The sequence below is a fragment of the Orbicella faveolata genome, unplaced genomic scaffold, assembly GCF_042242905.1.
Source record: "Orbicella faveolata isolate gen_17 unplaced genomic scaffold, um_ofav_v1 contig_25, whole genome shotgun sequence".
Lineage (NCBI taxonomy): Eukaryota > Metazoa > Cnidaria > Anthozoa > Scleractinia > Merulinidae > Orbicella > Orbicella faveolata.
The window spans coordinates 4,422,699-4,437,500 of NW_028301553.1; the positions used below are offsets into that span (position 1 = coordinate 4,422,699).

The following is a 14,802-nucleotide window of genomic DNA, read 5'->3' on the forward strand; positions in this document are numbered from 1 at the left end:
CTTAAACGCTGTGTTAATAAATAAAGATCTAACCTCCCCCCTCCCCCAATGATCGCAACATGTCAATCCAACATATCATAACATTTTGTGCGTAACATGTTGCACGCGCTTGGCCACCCTCTTGAGACATGTTCAATCATATTACGTGCTGATGGCTAATACTTAACCAAAACACCAAACATGTCGCAACAGGGTAGACAAACGCACACAACATGTTGGGAGGAGGTAGTAGGGAGCAAGATGACTCTTTTTCCCTCCTTGCTCCTCCCCAGAGGAGGTAGTAGGGAGCAAGATGACTCTTTTTCCCTCCTTGCTCCTCCCCAGAGGAGGTAGTAGGGAGCAAGATGACTCTTTTTCCCTCCTTGCTCCTCCCCAGAGGAGGTAGTAGGGAGCAAGATGACTCTTTTTCCCTCCTTGCTCCTCCCCAGAGGAGGTAGTAGGGAGCAAGATGACTCTTTTTCCCTCCTTGCTCCTCCCCAGAGGAGGTAGTAGGGAGCAAGATGACTCTTTTTCCCTCCTTGCTCCTCCCCAGAGGAGGTAGTAGGGAGCAAGATGACTCTTTTTCCCTCCTTGCTCCTCCCCAGAGGAGGTAGTAGGGAGCAAGATGACTCTTTTTCCCTCCTTGCTCCTCCCCAGAGGAGGTAGTAGGGAGCAAGATGACTCTTTTTCCCTCCTTGCTCCTCCCCAGAGGAGGTAGTAGGGAGCAAGATGACTCTTTTTCCCTCCTTGCTCCTCCCCAGAGGAGGTAGTAGGGAGCAAGATGACTCTTTTTCCCTCCTTGCTCCTCCCCAGAGGAGGTAGTAGGGAGCAAGATGACTCTTTTTCCCTCCTTGCTCCTCCCCAGAGGAGGTAGTAGGGAGCAAGATGACTCTTTTTCCCTCCTTGCTCCTCCCCAGAGGAGGTAGTAGGGAGCAAGATGACTCTTTTTCCCTCCTTGCTCCTCCCCAGAGGAGGTAGTAGGGAGCAAGATGACTCTTTTTCCCTCCTTGCTCCTCCCCAGAGGAGGTAGTAGGGAGCAAGATGACTCTTTTTCCCTCCTTGCTCCTCCCCAGAGGAGGTAGTAGGGAGCAAGATGACTCTTTTTCCCTCCTTGCTCCTCCCCAGAGGAGGTAGTAGGGAGCAAGATGACTCTTTTTCCCTCCTTGCTCCTCCCCAGAGGAGGTAGTAGGGAGCAAGATGACTCTTTTTCCCTCCTTGCTCCTCCCCAGAGGAGGTAGTAGGGAGCAAGATGACTCTTTTTCCCTCCTTGCTCCTCCCCAGAGGAGGTAGTAGGGAGCAAGATGACTCTTTTTCCCTCCTTGCTCCTCCCCAGAGGAGGTAGTAGGGAGCAAGATGACTCTTTTTCCCTCCTTGCTCCTCCCCAGAGGAGGTAGTAGGGAGCAAGATGACTCTTTTTCCCTCCTTGCTCCTCCCCAGAGGAGGTAGTAGGGAGCAAGATGACTCTTTTTCCCTCCTTGCTCCTCCCCAGAGGAGGTAGTAGGGAGCAAGATGACTCTTTTTCCCTCCTTGCTCCTCCCCAGAGGAGGTAGTAGGGAGCAAGATGACTCTTTTTCCCTCCTTGCTCCTCCCCAGAGGAGGTAGTAGGGAGCAAGATGACTCTTTTTCCCTCCTTGCTCCTCCCCAGAGGAGGTAGTAGGGAGCAAGATGACTCTTTTTCCCTCCTTGCTCCTCCCCAGAGGAGGTAGTAGGGAGCAAGATGACTCTTTTTCCCTCCTTGCTCCTCCCCAGAGGAGGTAGTAGGGAGCAAGATGACTCTTTTTCCCTCCTTGCTCCTCCCCAGAGGAGGTAGTAGGGAGCAAGATGACTCTTTTTCCCTCCTTGCTCCTCCCCAGAGGAGGTAGTAGGGAGCAAGATGACTCTTTTTCCCTCCTTGCTCCTCCCCAGAGGAGGTAGTAGGGAGCAAGATGACTCTTTTTCCCTCCTTGCTCCTCCCCAGAGGAGGTAGTAGGGAGCAAGATGACTCTTTTTCCCTCCTTGCTCCTCCCCAGAGGAGGTAGTAGGGAGCAAGATGACTCTTTTTCCCTCCTTGCTCCTCCCCAGAGGAGGTAGTAGGGAGCAAGATGACTCTTTTTCCCTCCTTGCTCCTCCCCAGAGGAGGTAGTAGGGAGCAAGATGACTCTTTTTCCCTCCTTGCTCCTCCCCAGAGGAGGTAGTAGGGAGCAAGATGACTCTTTTTCCCTCCTTGCTCCTCCCCAGAGGAGGTAGTAGGGAGCAAGATGACTCTTTTTCCCTCCTTGCTCCTCCCCAGAGGAGGTAGTAGGGAGCAAGATGACTCTTTTTCCCTCCTTGCTCCTCCCCAGAGGAGGTAGTAGGGAGCAAGATGACTCTTTTTCCCTCCTTGCTCCTCCCCAGAGGAGGTAGTAGGGAGCAAGATGACTCTTTCCATGGTTAATTTATTCATATATTCAATTTAGGTAATGACTCCAGAAATCGTAATAAACAAGGTGGAAATGCTTTTATTATTGTCCTTTACTTTGCTTGGAAGGAGAATTACTTTGCATTTAAATTTAGTTGAATCCAAGATACAGTTTTTATTCCTTAAGCGGAGCGCATTGCCTCAAGAAAATCGTCAGTGAGAGATATCCCTACACGATATTTCGGGCACAGTGGGTCATCTTTTGTCCTAAATTCCCCACTATCTTACCGGGGAATATTGTTAGAAGAGCATTAATTTCTGTTCCTCAAACCTCCACTCCACTGAATGAAACAATCACGCGTGAGGAATAAATTTCTTTTATAATCCTTTACTTTTTTAGGAAGGAGATTTGGAGGGAAGTATATGTCTTAACCATAATCTCTTAATCTTTCCTTTTAAAGTCAAAAGTGGTTACATTTTCAGTAAAACTTCCTCCCAAAGTAATTTTCTTTAAGATGGTCAAGGTTTAGGAAACGGCTGAAAGACTAGACTGCTTATTTATGCCCATAGTGTCGACACAGTGTAGTTTAGTCTTACCGCTACTTCTTAACCTTTAACCCTCTCAGAGAAAAGTACTTTGGGAGGAAGTCTACCTCATATTACAACCCCTTTTTGAACTTTAAAGGGCGAGTGGAGGATTATGGATGAGAGTTAAACTTCCTCTCCAAATATTCTCTCCAGGAAAGTAAAGGATTATGGACGAGATTTAGTCCTCCTTCGCGATTGTTTCATTCAGGGGAGTGGGGGTTTTGGGGGACAGGAATTAAGACTCTTCGAACAATCTTCCCCTGTAAGATGGTGGGGGATTTTTGGCCGAAGATAAACTACTGTGCACAATGGCTCGTGTAGGGGTATCTCCCGATTTTTTTATTATCTGACGATTTTTTTCTGGCATTGCCCTCTTCTTTGGGAATGAGCAATGTTCATTGGATTAAACTGAATTTAAATGCAAAGTAAAGGACAACGACACAGGTTTAACCGCACTCACCTTTCTGGTTCTGCGGCATGTTTTTTTCTACAGCTATTTTCTAAATAATATTTTATCACAGGAAGGTGTAAGAGCTTATTGGATTCTAGTCTTTAATTTGCTCTTTGCACCTTCCTTACATCAGCTAAGTTTACTTTCGTTATTTGCGAAAATCTCTATCTTTTTATTCTTCCCTCATACAGACTTGATATTATATATATTCACGTCCGCTTCATTTGTTAATCAACTATTCCATCGTAACTTACTATGAGGATCGACAGATTTACGATAAACGGAGTACAGGTGCTTTTCTTAAAGTTTATTTCCAAGTTCAAAGAGAATTTATTTGAAAGTGTTTCTGCATTTGTCTTTTAGCCAGTTGTTCGCTGTGGTGTATCATTGTTCACTTTCTTTACTATTCCTCAGGCTACCTGTTGATCGAATCAAATATTAACAGTTCATCAGAATGTGTCACGCAGAATCAACATGTATTATTATGCGCTGAACTGTCGGAGTGAGGGTGCTGCTGCGATACCCTCCTACTCGTTCTATATTTTCTTTCCAAATAAAGCTTACTGTGCTTACATACATAATGAAATGTTCACAAGGTAACGTTAGCTTTTGGCTTCAGAAAAAAATAAACAAATACTAAGCAAAATAAACTAGTCGTTTAAATATAGAACTCTTACTAAATGATTGCCAATTAAATCTCTACACTTTAAAACGTCACTATAGTGTTATCGAGCGCAGAATGAACTGTCTTTTGAGTCCATCTTTCAGCTTTGTCCGAGCGATTATCAGTTTTTTTTCTAAAATTTCGAGTGCTGTGACAGCAAATGGCCTTGTTTCACTGAGCCTTCTGGAGAATTTGATTATCCATTCAATATTTCTAAATCCTCTTCCGAAACTTCGGCGAGACAAGAAAAAATGTCCCTATTTTGCAGACTATCTTCAACAACTGAATAGTAATGGCTGATCGTACAAGGTATACCTTAGCCAATCAAAATGCAGTATTGCATTAGTATAATCCGGTAGATTTGTACTAATGATAAACAGATTACTGTACCGTTGTCAAGCACAATAACTGTTGGTTATTAATTCTTACATAATGATCAAGAGTGATCACAATAAAAAGTTTTCATGAAATCATTATGAAGACTGATTGACTTTGTGAATTCTTTTGTTAGAAAACATTTTTGGACCTAGAAATTTTAAAGTTAAAATTGTAAATTTCATTTTCAAAGTTAAAACTTTAACTTTGCAGCAACTATTTACTTCTGCTGGCATGTTGACACGACCTTGTTTCCTTACTTATGATCAACAACACGCTTTGCCTCCATCTGAACCAGTAGGGAAGAAATGACTTGCAGTTAATGTCTTTTTTCAGGTTTTCTGAACTGTACTTAACAAATCTTAAGAAAGAAACTGACATATTCATTTCCACTTGTCTTATTCGCATCCTTGGATGGGCCGTGGCTCAATATTTCTCTGCAAACTGAAGTCGAGTGATACAAAACTTAAGCCCTGCTCCGCTGTGTTAATACTTGGTTGGATTATCGCTTACAGAAAACAGCACCTCTTGTCAAAGATAGTTTTTTATGTTTTTGGTATCCTTAAAGGGACACAGTCGGCTTTGGGACCGCGCTGACCTGGACACTAGTTTTCTCACTTTGAAAAAGTTCACCTCAACCTGAAATCAAAGATACTCGTCGAGTACATCTAGAAATCCGCTTCAATCTTCGCAGTGTTTTGCTTGATTTTCAATCGTTTACTGAAAAACCTGTTTTTGAGTGGGCTTTTGCTCATCCTATGTTTTGTATCATATTTGGTTAAAAACAGTATGGATCGTGTCTCTGTGATATGCAAATTAACTATGAAATCAGATGGTATCTAATGCGCATGTGCTCCAGCTGACTGTGTCCCTTTAACTTTTAATAGGGTACCACTGATTCATGCTTCAAAAGTATTCATATTATTGATAAAAGAACGTAAAACCGAAAAATCAAAAACAAAGCCTCTCCAGTCTTTTCAAGGTACTGGACGTTTTTTTAAGCTTTTCGAAATATATGAACTGATTATGTCGTTCTCAAACCTTTTCATCAGCCTAGCGTTTTTGTCAGTAGTCCGACATCACCAAGTCCAATTACATCCTTTACAGGGACAGGATCCGGTACTTCTTTTTTTATTAGGTTACGTCGGTCCTTGCAAATTGACCTTGTGTTTTCACTGCTTACCAAAGCGTGGCTTATTTAACTATCAGAAACCATAGTACACTTGCCTGCCAAGGAGTTGAAAAACAAATATTGCTTCGGAAACAACATCAAAACTCGATCTGCTATTACCGACCAGCTAAGAAATAGACTGACAAATGCGGGGTAAAAATACAACCTTTATCAGCAATGATGTGAAATGATTTCCTGCTGCAAATTATTAACGACCTGTTAACATGTCCACGACTAAATTTCCTCACGGTTACGTGTTTGATTCTCGGTTCCAGTTTCTTATAGGTCATCGATACAATTTCAAGCATATCCTTAAGACAGTTGCATTTGTTCAAATCATAGTTAACAGAGGGAATGGTTAAGGATCCCAGCAAACATCAAAAAAGCAAACAAACAGGCTAAGAGTTATGTTGGAAGGTCTTTGACCCTGTACATCTTTTTGTTTTATGCTCCTAGACTGTGCATGAATTACGTAATCGCAATATTTCTATTGGTTAGCTGTATGAGCACACATAACAACTTTTTGTATTTTTCCAGATTTTGGGCAGGGTCAACCTCCCTCCCCCGCCCCAAACAGCCAACAAAAACATACAACAAAGAAATTTGCCATGATTCATAATCATTTCCCTCTATTAACCATGTTCAAATGTATCGTGTTTAAGTACTTTCTTATCTCACTTTAATTATTAATTGCCTTAATTGCCAATGCGTCTCGAAACAGTATTTAGGTCAATGCTCTTTCCAGTATCTTGATAAAGTGAAAACATTGGAAACTGACGCAGATCAATATAAATAACTAAACTTGGTAACTCCTTGTTAAAACAATCAGGGAACGTTTTGTTGTGTCAATTAGTTCACTGCTTTTCTTGACGCTCCTGTGGCAAACAAGCACACTCAAAGGTGTTTTATGAATTTTAGTGTACTTTTCTAAGCTCAAGTCCATGTTTTAGACATTTTTATGGTTTTTACAAAGTCTTAATTAAGAAAAAAAAATTGAATCGCCATATTTTTTAGTATTTTCAAACTTTTTGACATATTTGCAAATTTTGAAATCCAAGATGGAGGTCCTTTTTAAAAGCACGATATCAGTTTTACCTGACAAGTTATTGCACGAAACTTAACATTTCTAGATGATTTATCACCACATACTGCATATATGTTTTATTACTATACCGCATTTATAATTTGATGAACATGGAAAGAGACGCTCTCAGTTAACCTTCACCCTTTGCAGGTTCTAAAATTTGTTTCATTTTTAAGAACTCCATATAAGAGATAAAAAGGATAGACGAATATGATTAAAATTCAAAAGGTTTGTTCAAAAGTTCCAAAGCAAAAATTAAACCTTAATGATAATTATGTCTTGAAACCTTTCCTCAGGAATACTGCTTGTAAATACTTCTTGTAAAATCACGGTTCCTGCACTAAGTGAGACTAGTTTCTAACTTCTGATAATAACGTTTTCCAATGCAATAACTTTGTACTAATCTTCCTTATGTCGAATCGATGTAAAACTTTTACACTGAGTTGCTAAAATGAGCTTAGATCAGGAGCCATAATCGGGGACGGAGGCCGTAAGCACGCGCCATTTCTAGTATTGGGGCTGTCCCTATGATATGGGACAATTTTTCTATTTTTAGAACAAATTGCGCCATCGTGTGCGGAAAGCGCGCGTACACGCTGCGAGGATTTTTGCGGTTGTAGCGCGGGGGCAATGGCATCCGAAATTCCAGACATGTTTTATGCTTTTGGCCCACAACTCAATACGTTTATGTCTGTTGGAATTTTGCTCAAATATTTTCGTCGTAAGCTGCTCCAATTCGACTGAAGTAAGGCAGTGTCGAATTTAGGTATGTCCCGTTTTATATCACTCAGACCAAGTTGTGTTCCGCTGCTTCTTTTACAAGTGTTCCACATTACTCCACTATAAATTTCACATATGCTGAAGATTAACAGCTTTTCCGTAACACAGCAAAAAAACTGGTTGGAAAAATTTGGATATTGCAGCGTTTTAGGACTTCAAAGTTTCCCTCCTCTTGCCACACGCTTGGGGGATTTCGCCAGAGTCTATCGCCACCGAAAAGTAGTAAGCAATTGCAAGTTTGCATTTCGCCTGAATTGTAAGTAACACTTGATATTTCATCAAGACCCAATAAGTTTACGTCTGTAGACACGGCTAGGCTTTGTTTGTGTAAACATTCAATAAATTGTCTGTTGTCGATGAATAAGAGCGCCCGCCGATCCGTGTTTTTTGCAGTCAGTAAACATGACAAATTGGACTTCCGCAATAATATCTCTAGTTTTTAAATATGTTCAAGGTTGATAAATGTTTGAGAACATATTAAACTGCTTAGCTGAAAATATGTGAATACGGCAGGAATAATCACCAAAGTTACGATGACGTTTTCTTTAATCAACTCGAATAACGATTTCGATTTTGTTGGCTGAGTTATCAAAACTCCTTGTCTATTTTATTTTCGCAGCTCACGTAGGGGCCAAACCACCCCCCTAATGTTTCATGAAGGCTATATTTGCTTGGTTTATATATTTCTGAACCAAGTTTGGCAGATGAACTTTCTTTGTTCTCCAGTTTATTTTAATTCGGAAGTTGTGGCAAAATGTCAGATTATGACGTCATAATTGATGACGTCACCAAAACGTGCTATAATGTTTTGTAAAATCTGATGTAAAGATTATATCATTGGAAAGGCCTTGCCTTGAGGAGTAAAATGCCGGAAACCGTTTTTTGCTATGATGATTATTTTTTGAGATATGGTAAATTAAATTTTTTTTGCTTTCCCCCCCCCCCCCCCCCCGGGAATTTGCTTAACCATACTGTCCTTCTTAAGTCAGTCTCTCTGGTTTATTTTTTTCAGTCTTTTTCTAGGAAGGCTAATAATCTAGAAAAATAGAAAGCTTGATGTTGTCAAAAATCGTATGGTTTTAGAAATTTGATTTTCGGCTTTGTTAGGATAGTATTAACAGTAAAAAAACGGGTGACGTCACAGGTTATGACGTAACAAAACTTATTTTAACGCAATAACACTAGAGGGATAATTTTTTATTCCGATTTTCTTCTTTATTTTTGCTTTAGTCATCTGGCACATCACATGTGCAACATAGCTGCATTTGCTGGAACAAAATTACGGCTCCAATTTGGTGATTTTTCTCAAGGGGAGGACTCCATATTTTGCAGAGTTATTTTTCATATTTAAAAATGCCATATTTCATGTAATTTTTGTGATATGGACAAATTTTTTTCAGGTTTCAACTCCCCTTGATGTCCTCTTTCCAACACATTGTACAAAATATGCATATTAAAAACTTCAAAAGTGGCAAGAAACATGACGTCATCACTGTGACGTCACAACTTTGACATTTACTGACATTTTTCACATAAATATTTGGTGTAGAAAGAGTTTATATTTTTTAAGTAATGCGAAATAATGTGAAATATCCAAGAACTGATGAAACATTTGGGGGGTGGTTTGGCCCCTAGCTGTGTAAAATTTCACTACGTTGAAGAAACACACATGATAGTAGCCTTTTGGCGTTAGTGAAAATTGTTGCAGAATCTCAGCACAAAAGATAACGAAAGAAATCTTTGTCAAGATTTGTTGCCAATTAGCTACAATTGAAAACACAGACTCGGACTTTAAAGTGCACGCCCTGGAGCTACTTGTACGCGTCAGACGTTCCTTCCAAAACTTGCCAAACGAGCAGAAATATATCAAATAATATCAAAAACAGGTTTTGGTTATGATTAAGCACTGTTTGAGAAATTCACAAATTACCTCGATACCAGAGTAGAGAGATTTCTTACATAAACTTTATTCTTTAGACAACATCCACGCGAGAACCCATGACATGTGCGTGGATCCGCGCGGATGTATGTCCGAGTCAGGGTGGCGCAATTTGTTCTAAAAATAGCAAAAGTGCCCCATATCATTAGGTGCGCGCAGATCCCGAGACTTACGGTCTCCGTCCCCGGTTATGGCTCTTGCTTAGATTGAAGATTGTTTATTTTTTACGGAAAACGACATTCCAAGGAAGCGGGAGACTGCGCGTGCAGCAATTAACATACTATGTAAATTCAAAGCTTTCTAAAGTTTTCGATTCTATTTTATCTATTTTCTATTTCACTATTACATTTCATAAGTGTAAACAGTAGTTTTGATACCTTTTGACCTGTGTACTTGTTTTATTTATCTATTTTTCTCTGGGTCCATTTTTATTTATTTATTTATTTATTTATTTATTTTTATTTATTTATTTTTTTTTTGCTGTTTGTTTCAAAATGTTTCGACCATTACTTCAGTTTATCATTACAGCTACCCTGAGAGACTAGCGTCACATATTTATTCTAGCTGGAATGTTATTTGTTTGCTGTTTGCTTGAATACTGACACAAAAACTTTATTCACATGCAACAAACTGTTGTTTTCTTGAGAAAAAGAAAATACTCAAACTACACTTTGAAATCTATGTCAGTGAAACATCGCTACATCGAAAACATGACATTTCTCTAAAGGCTTGAGCCCACTTGTGCCCGGACACATGCAAGTACGTATCGAAACCAAACAACGCTCGTAAATATTTTCAGCCACCTGTTCTCTGTTCTAAACGTTAATTTTCCATGTTAAATGGTGTAGCAAGACACTAATTTGCCCTAGGCGATGATATTTTTTCATTCACCTCCATGTTTAACACTGTACTTATATCAGTTACACAGACGAAAAAGTAGTGCATGTTTATATAGATTGGTCAAGCTTCGAACATTGATGACCGAAAAATGATCGTGTTTGGCAAAGCGCAATTAGAATTGTCATGCCGATAAAGTCATGAGCTCTATCAGTCGTTATAAATGAAGTTGCTGTTCGTTCTTGAATGCCTGACAATACTATTTTAAAACACATTTGATTTTGAGTAATTCCTTCTCTAAATGAATCGCCTTTAAAGTTCATTTGCGGCCTCGTATAAGGAAAGCATTGTTCGCACTGCAAATTATCATTGTACTATTAAACTGGAATTGTTCTCGTAAATTGTCGTACATGCTTCTCTGTCTGCAGCGTAAGTGGATCACTTCCTTAAATCTTCGTTCGCAAAGCCAAGCCGAGAGTAAGCTGAAATGCTACGTTAGAATCTTTGTTTTTCACAATGTTTATATCAAAATAAATTTGTAACAATTTCTAGTACCACCACCACGGTTTTATTCTGTTAAATTTGAATTCAAAATGTTAGGAAAAAGCACTTCAATTTTGCATTGCGGAGAATATTCGGCCGTTTCAAGTTGTCCTTTAAAATAATAAATTGCGATGTTCAACCTTCCACTTCAGTCTCGTACTCAAAATATTCATTTTCCCAATTGATTGTCATACATTTCTTTTGTTGTTAGTTTATGAATTTGGTAACATTGCCTTTGTAACATACTTGACAACGCAACGAGGTACGATGTTATATTTTGATCACTCTTGGACTGAATCCGTTAATGGTAAACGACTAGAGAAACAAGAAAACGGCTTATCTGAAGTAAGATATTTCCAGGCCAGGGTCCAAGAGCCAGTACACTGCTATCCAAAATGACTACACATTTCTTTGAAAGGGCATTAAACCTAGAAAGAAAGGAAACATCAACAAAATAGCTGGTTAATATTGATTGTATCACTTAACACTTACTGTTTTCACAATGTTCTTACGAAGGTTATAATAATTAACACCAGCATGTTTTATTCTGTAACTTTGATTCCATTATGTTACTGGACAAGTCTCCAATCTTCAAGTAAAATTCTTCTTACTAGTTACAATATATCCTGATTCCAATATTTTCTCTCCAACTGAAATGCTTATAACAAGGGTCAGGAAGGCATTTATATGGTCAGACTCTGATCACTCTTTGGACTGAAACCGTTCAATGGTAAACAGAGAAGAAAACGACTTACCTGAAAAAAGGTCTTTTTCTGGCTGTCAACTTGAACCAGGCTTCGAGAGCTTACACACTTTGATCCAGCATGGCTACACTTTCTATTGAAACGATGTTTGCATTCAACCTGGTGATAAAAAGAGCAGAAAACAACAAATTAAATTACTTTTCAACGATTATCGGATCTCCAGTTGTGTTAATTTCGAATATTTGCCCCTAAATACACATTTACAGTGCTTTTCTAAAGCTTTACTTTATTGAAATTGATGAACAAATCTCTCGCAATCGTGTACTTTTAAGAATTCGTTCGGACATCAGAACAATTCCTCGTTGCCCAACCGGTATGTAAGAGTTTATGGGTTCGAATCCCGTCACGGACGGAGATGTTCAATTCTTTGTCCCAAACTCACCACACGATCAAAATTTCATCTTTCACTACTCCCGATTAGATTTCTCTACAGGATACTTGGAATGACACAGTTATTAAAGTGGTCGACGACAAATTCAAGTAAAATAAGGAAAGGGTGAACTTATCTGAATTAAGATTTTTCCAATATGTCATATATAGTGCACCAGCGTTCAAGAATTACACACTGCAATCCAAAATGGCCTCACTTTCTCTTCAATATCCGAGTTCACCTGGCAAAAAGGGAGATTAAACATAAAACGAACTATTTTTTTCATCAACAAATTCGAGACGTGTTTATAAATTTAATAACAGGCAATTCTGCAGTGACTTCTTAAAGCAGGTATCAATACTGTACGGTAAAATTATTTAAGAAAACACTAAATTTTTGTTGGCTGGCAAATCTCAAACAAACTTCCTGGTTCTGCCGAGGACATTAAAATAGTTAAAGATTTTCTCTGCAAGATACTTTAAAATGTATTGACATGGAAGGAGATTTTATTAACTTTAGACTGAAACCGAAAAAAAAGGAAAATTTGAGGTGCTGGACTTATTGTAGAGAAAAAGCGTTTCCAGCCATTAGCAAGCAGTGAACTACTGATTGAAACCACCGAGTCCAAGAGCTAACGAAGTTGTTTTTCTTGCATTGGCGAATTTTCAGTCCTTCGTTTCATAAATTTTCCAGAAACCAAGTGAGGCAAGGTGCAAATAAATTTCTAACACCGGCAAAAAATATTTTATGAACGTTACTGCTGAGCTTTGGTGGTACATTTAGACAACATTTCTCAGTTAATGAATAGAAAACTGCGAAGATAATATCTGGTCTATCTGAACCAAGATGTTTGCAATACTTACATTGTACCAAAGAACATTAGAGCCACGCACTGTCGTACAAAATGGACTTGTTTTCTCTCAGCATATCTTTTTTAAAACCTGCATGAAAAAGAAAAGAGGAAGCTTTGATACACTGACTTTTAAAAACTACGTTAGGCTTAGGAATTTGGTCAAAAAAATGCAGAGCTAGCGGTTCACAGAGACATTTAAAGCATAAATACTATTCAGACAGCGTTTAAACGCACAAAGCAGTATAAACTTATTATTTTTTTGCTACATGAAGACAGTTTATTTGGTGATTTCCCTCGGGATGTACTCTACATAATAAAAGAAAATCAATTATTTTCTTCCTTGGACTGATACTGTAAATGGTATAAGACAGAAGAGTTAAGAAAATGAGAACGAACTTATCTGACTATAAAATCTTTCAGATGTCGTCTACTTGCATCGAAGCGAAGGGTAAAACACTACAATCCAAAATGGCTGCATTTTCTTTCAATGCACGTGCACTCTGTGTTCAACCTTGGAAAAAAGAGAGCAAATGTCAATAAATGAAGTAAATCTCCTTTATTCAATAGAACAGTCTTGTAGTTGTACGATGTTGCTATTTTCAGGCATATTACATTGTATTCGCTAGCCTGAAATCAAGAGACTAGAGAAATGCATTTTATAGTGGTGACTGGCTTTCTTTTCGCTCAGAAAATTTACTGAGTACAAACGTGTTAGGTCTGGGATTCTGGTGGTATATTGTATTTCGATCAATCTTGCTCTGAATTAAATCGTTTACCAGGAAAACGACGAACAAATGACAAAACTACGATGTACTTATCTGGAATCAGTCATTTCCTGTAGTCAACTACCAGGTTGCGCTAGAGCCCAAGAACTACAACCTGCAATCCAAAAAGGTTTCTGGTGCATTTTAATTTAAATTACAATACACTAGAACAAAAAAATCATAAAATTGCAGCAAGGGTCAAACTGAACCATAGCAATCAATTTATCGTGATAGCTATCTTAGTCAGAATTTTTAAATCAGACTTTGCAACAAGGTCAGATCATACTTGTAAAATAAAGATAAAGTAAAACCTAGAATTTACCTGAAATTGGAGTTGATCGCAAAATGAAGAGACTGATAAAGAGAGAACGTAGCTTCAAAGCTGAACACGGCTGCTCATAATAGACTACGAGTAGTCCCTCTTTCACTTAGTCCGTCGTGCGTGACGCGAAAGAAATTCGCGAGAGAAAAATGGCCGCACGATATCCTAGGGGCTAGGAGCGCGCGAAAGGAGGGACTACCGCCTAAGCCCAAGGGTTTGCCCTTTCACGGCCGAGTGATTTTTCGGTGTAGGATTTCTCATCTTGACGTCCTCTTATTATCGCCTGTTATCAATAGCCCAGGGAGATCTGAATAAAATTGCTCTACTCTACTCTTCAAGTAGCCAGGCAAAAACATATGCCGTGAGAAGTATATCTTCGTTCAGTGTTCGTTCAGCGAAACTGCCAAAGAAGTTTTAAACAGAAGACGGCGAATGAGGCCTCTTGTAAGGATTTTCGCTACGTCTAAAAGTTATTGCGAAAATTTCAACAGAGTTTCAACCGAAAATTTACATTATACATTATACATTATACATAGGAGATCATCCAACTGCGGTGAAATGTTTGCCGATAGCAGCGGAAAATTTCAGGTGAATGTCCGGTTTCAAGTGAGAGTCCGGATCAATCTTTCAAATGGGCGGCAGAAAGGCCAAGTTCAGTGAATTGATATTCGCTGACTTAGACGATGCTGTTGAGCGGCGAAATCACTAACACGCTCGCAGTCGGGTTGGAGGCAGAAAGCTTTGCCAAACAAAACACTGGATGAATTTAAATCTTTCCAAAGCCTGTTGGCAGATTCGCAAGAACATCACGGCTTGCGAAGCGCGATTCCAACGCTTCGATTTGCTCTGGTACCGCTTCGATTTGCTCCGGTTCCAAAACATTCCTGCAAGACGTCACAGGTATCTCGAATGTTGACAACACGTTGTCAACGCGCCTAACA

At 39.2% G+C, this 14,802-nt stretch overlaps 1 pseudogene; it reads right to left on the reverse strand.

The window, feature by feature from the left end:
* Window positions 1-28: 28 nt before the first annotated feature.
* Window positions 29-14,802, reverse strand: part of LOC149108653 (uncharacterized) — an 18,404-nt pseudogene continuing 3,630 nt past the window's right edge.